Consider the following 5,000-nt stretch of genomic DNA (forward strand, 5'->3'; position numbering starts at 1 on the left):
GATGGACGGCGTGTTGTAGTAGGCCGCTTTCTCGGAGTGACACCAGTCGAGCCGGAGATGGTCTCCGACTACCTGGGCGTCGATGACGCGGGCGATGCCGTCTTTAACCGCCACCACGTCAGGCTTGCGGATTCCCTCAGGTGTGCGGAGGTGGGGCTCCACAGAGACATTGAAGCCCCTCTGCGCGAGTCCACGGGCGACATAGCGCACGATCGCGTCATGCCGCTTAACCCGGGACCCGTGCGTCCTGAAGCAAGCCTGTAACACGTGGTTGGCGGTTTCTACGGCCTGGCAGCCCGCGCGGCATCTGGTGTCCGCCTCCCGCCCGCGACTGCGCCGTGCCTTCGTGGGGAAGGCGTTGATGCGGGCGCGGAGAGCGTCGATGAAGTTACGCCCAGATAGCAGGCGACTGGTGTCAGCGACCCACTGGTGTTGCCCCTTGACGGCGGCGGAAGATGACAGCGCCGCACCGTCAAAGGCAACGTGCAGGCGCGCGGCCCACATCTCTCCAACCTGCGTCGACGATTTGAGGAGGTGGCCCTCCCACATAAGATGCCGCTCCAGCGCCTCAATCTCACGCTGCACCTCGTCCCGGCCTGCACCGTCGGCGGCTGGCCCAATCCTCTTCAGCGCCAGGAGACGGGACCGGCGAAGTGTTGGCCCCATCCATCGGCATGATGGGATGCCGAGGCCTCCCTGGGCTACAGGAGCGTGGAAGTAGCCCAGGGGAGTGTCCGCCGGAAGGCGGAACCATCTCCTGACGGCGGCACGGATGGTCACATCTGCCGCTTTCAACGCACCCACTCGGGTGCGGCTGAGGGCCAGCCCATGGTACAGGCCAGGCAGAAGTACGGTGGTGAGGGCGTGGAGGCGCTGTTGCGGCTTGAGCGGAGCTCGGGAGATGACGTCCAGCTGCTCCACCAGGTGGCGTCGTGGGTTGAAAACGCAGCGACCAGCGGTGGAGAATTGCAGTCCCAGGTACCGGAAGGTTTCACCCACACGTAGGGCGGGCACGGTGGCGTTGCCCGCTTTGAAGGTAACGTCGGCGTCGACCTTCACCTTCTTGTCGCGCCCAGACGCGACTAAGGCGAGGGTGAAACACTTCCGGGCGTTGATCTGCAGCCCCAGATGGGCGAGGGCTGCGACGGCTGCGTCGATGAGGGACTGCAATCCCCTCGCGGTCGATGCAAAAAGCAGGACGTCATCTGCGAAGGCCGCAGCGTTAACTCTGCGGCCAAGGATCCGAGCTCCGATGTGGGAGGGAAGTTGACTCAAAACATAGTCCACCGCAAAATTGAAAAGGAGGGGGGAGAGGGGGTCACCCTGACGCACACCCCTAGCCGGCTGCAGGGGCACGCCCACGTCGGCGCCGCCCGCTATCACCGTCGTGCTACCCTCGTAACACCTTTCGACGTACTCAATAAAGCAATCCGGCAGGCCATGAGCCCTCAGCACGGGGCGGAGGGCGGCATGGTCCACCGAATCGAACGCTTTAGAGACGTCGATCGATGCCACAAAAACAGAGCGACAGGAGCGGACTGCGTCGGTGAGAGCAGTGTCCAAGATGAAGGTGTTTTCCAACATCCCATCCCGGGGGATGAATGCCCGCTGACGTTCGTCCACAGCACATGCACGCATCAGGCGTGACGCGAGAACCTTGTGAAAGGTCCGCGCCAACACCGAGCAGACCGTAATGGGGCGAAAGTCAGCGGGGGATGTTGGTGCAGCCGTTTTGGGGAGAAGTGACGTCCGGGCGCGAAGCAGACGCTCGGGGAGGGCGCGGGCCAGGAGGAAGAGGTTCAAGAGTTTCACCAGGACTTCATGCGGCAGGCGCCGCAGCTCCGCTGGAGTCAGGCCGTCCGGCCCGGCTGCCGATCCCCTGGGCGGCAAGGCAGCAGCGACCTCCTCACGTGTGACCGGCCCCCATAGGCACTCAGGAGCGACAGGCTCCGAGTGCGGGAGAAGGCGGTCACGGATGAAGCCGGCGGTGGAGATCGGCTTCTTCGTGAAGAGGTCCGCCCAGAAGTCCAGCAGACCGGGGATGTCGGGTGGCGGCTGCAGCAGGGTGCCGTCCAGCAAGCCGCGCACGCAACGCGCACGCGACCTACGGAAGGCGTCCTGTGTCCGCGCGTATTCCCAGCGGCGCCGCTTGCGCTTCTGCAGCGGCGGGGCGGCAGGCGGCCGCTTGGATGGTTGGCGTGGCCGCTGTGTCCTGGTGATCGACCTCTCCCCCCTGGACCCGACCGACGCAAGGGCATCCGGGAGCATGCCCAGGATGACATCGGGCGGCGTGCCCCGCCCCAGACCAATGACTCGATCCAGGGCAGAGAAACGCTGGGCGGAAGCAGGTAGCCCCGCCAGATGCTCCCAGATGGCGGCGTCAGTCGGCCCCTCCGGCGGCGGCCCGGTGGTGTCGGCCGCGAAGTCCTCGGCTGCGTCGACGGGCGGCGCAGCGGCCTCGCCCGCGTCAGGCAGCGAGCTCGCTGCTCCACGGCGGGACGCCGGCTCTTCACCCCGACCGATCTCAAGTGCCTCCATGAATTGGCGGACAAGCTGCTTGTGGGCAGCTTGCCGCCGTCGGCACTTGATTGCCTCAAGCGTTCGGTCGGGGAACATCCTGGTAAGTTCTTGATTTACAAAGAAGAACCGGGCGTCCCTCTCCAGGAACAGTTCGGCCTCTGCCTTGGCGAGCGACAGGACTTCTTCCTCCGTCCACCTCGCGCGATGCCTCTCCGTCACGATCTCAGCGTTGGCGGCCGCAGGGTGTTGGCGGCGGCGATGGACCCCGAGACCGTTCTTCGTGGTAAAAGTGCGGTGGCACTCACTGCAAGCAAAGGGAGCTACACAAACTATCGCATTTTCGTTACGGCCGGTTGGCCGGATAGGTGCTGGGGTAGCTGGGGTGGCACCTTCAGCGGAAGGGCCACCATCTCTTGTTTCTTGTCGGCTGCCCCCAACTATAAAGGGATAATGCGAGGGGGGGCTGGTAACCCCCCCAAGCCCCTGGTGCGGTCTTCCACTCTGCAAAAATCAGCGGGCCCACGAGAAGGGGAGAAGACCGCAGGAGAGGAGAGGCTAAGAGGGCTAGGCCCATGTATTGCGCATCACTCTCCCTGTAACTATAACCCAAGGAAGGCACCTCGCAGCAGCAGCACGACTACATCAAGACCGCACTTCGAAAAGCCAAGTCCGGATGCAGCCACACCGCCGCCACTTGGCCACCAAGAGAGTCATAGTTACTCCCGCCGTTTACCCGCGCTTGCTTGAATTTCTTCACGTTGACATTCAGAGCACTGGGCAGAAATCACATTGCGTCAACACCCGCTAGGGCCATCGCAATGCTTTGTTTTAATTAGACAGTCGGATTCCCCCAGTCCGTGCCAGTTCTGAGTTGATCGTTGAATGGCGGCCGAAGAGAATCCGCGCACCCGCGCGCCCCCGGAGGAGCACGCTAAGGCGGACGCGGCCTCGCAGCAAGGAAGATCCGTGGGAGGCCAAGGCACGGGACCGAGCTCGGATCCTGCACGCAGGTTGAAGCACCGGGGCGCGAACGCCGCGCAGGCGCGCGCATCCTGCACCGCCGGCCAGCACGAGGCCAACCAACGGCGAGAGCAGACCACGCCCGCGCTAAACGCCCGCACTTACCGGCACCCCTACGGCACTCACCTCGCCCAGGCCCGGCACGTTAGCGCTGACCCACTTCCCGACCAAGCCCGACACGCCCCGATCCTCAGAGCCAATCCTTATCCCGAAGTTACGGATCCAATTTGCCGACTTCCCTTACCTACATTATTCTATCGACTAGAGGCTCTTCACCTTGGAGACCTGCTGCGGATATGGGTACGAACCGGCGCGACACCTCCACGTGGCCCTCTCCCGGATTTTCAAGGTCCGAGGGGAAGATCGGGACACCGCCGCAACTGCGGTGCTCTTCGCGTTCCAAACCCTATCTCCCTGCTAGAGGATTCCAGGGAACTCGAACGCTCATGCAGAAAAGAAAACTCTTCCCCGATCTCCCGACGGCGTCTCCGGGTCCTTTTGGGTTACCCCGACGAGCATCTCTAAAAGAGGGGCCCGACTTGTATCGGTTCCGCTGCCGGGTTCCGGAATAGGAACCGGATTCCCTTTCGCCCAACGGGGGCCAGCACAAAGTGCATCATGCTATGACGGCCCCCATCAACATCGGATTTCTCCTAGGGCTTAGGATCGACTGACTCGTGTGCAACGGCTGTTCACACGAAACCCTTCTCCGCGTCAGCCCTCCAGGGCCTCGCTGGAGTATTTGCTACTACCACCAAGATCTGCACCGACGGCGGCTCCAGGCAGGCTCACGCCCAGACCCTTCTGCGCCCACCGCCGCGACCCTCCTACTCGTCAGGGCTTCGCGGCCGGCCGCAAGGACCGGCCATGACTGCCAGACTGACGGCCGAGTATAGGCACGACGCTTCAGCGCCATCCATTTTCAGGGCTAGTTGCTTCGGCAGGTGAGTTGTTACACACTCCTTAGCGGATTCCGACTTCCATGGCCACCGTCCTGCTGTCTTAAGCAACCAACGCCTTTCATGGTTTCCCATGAGCGTCGATTCGGGCGCCTTAACTCGGCGTTTGGTTCATCCCACAGCGCCAGTTCTGCTTACCAAAAGTGGCCCACTTGGCACTCCGATCCGAGTCGTTTGCTCGCGGCTTCAGCATATCAAGCAAGCCGGAGATCTCACCCATTTAAAGTTTGAGAATAGGTTGAGGTCGTTTCGGCCCCAAGGCCTCTAATCATTCGCTTTACCGGATGAGACTCGTACGAGCACCAGCTATCCTGAGGGAAACTTCGGAGGGAACCAGCTACTAGATGGTTCGATTAGTCTTTCGCCCCTATACCCAGCTCCGACGATCGATTTGCACGTCAGAATCGCTACGGACCTCCATCAGGGTTTCCCCTGACTTCGTCCTGGCCAGGCATAGTTCACCATCTTTCGGGTCCCAACGTGTACGCTCTAGGTGCGCCT

General features: G+C 62.5%; 1 pseudogene; it reads right to left on the reverse strand.

Annotated features, from left to right (window-relative positions):
• The window catches only part of LOC126431441 (large subunit ribosomal RNA), a 7,961-nt pseudogene that overhangs the window by 1,857 nt on the left and 1,104 nt on the right, over nucleotides 1-5,000 (reverse strand).

Source organism: Schistocerca serialis, unplaced genomic scaffold (genome assembly GCF_023864345.2).
Source record: "Schistocerca serialis cubense isolate TAMUIC-IGC-003099 unplaced genomic scaffold, iqSchSeri2.2 HiC_scaffold_1094, whole genome shotgun sequence".
Lineage (NCBI taxonomy): Eukaryota > Metazoa > Arthropoda > Insecta > Orthoptera > Acrididae > Schistocerca > Schistocerca serialis.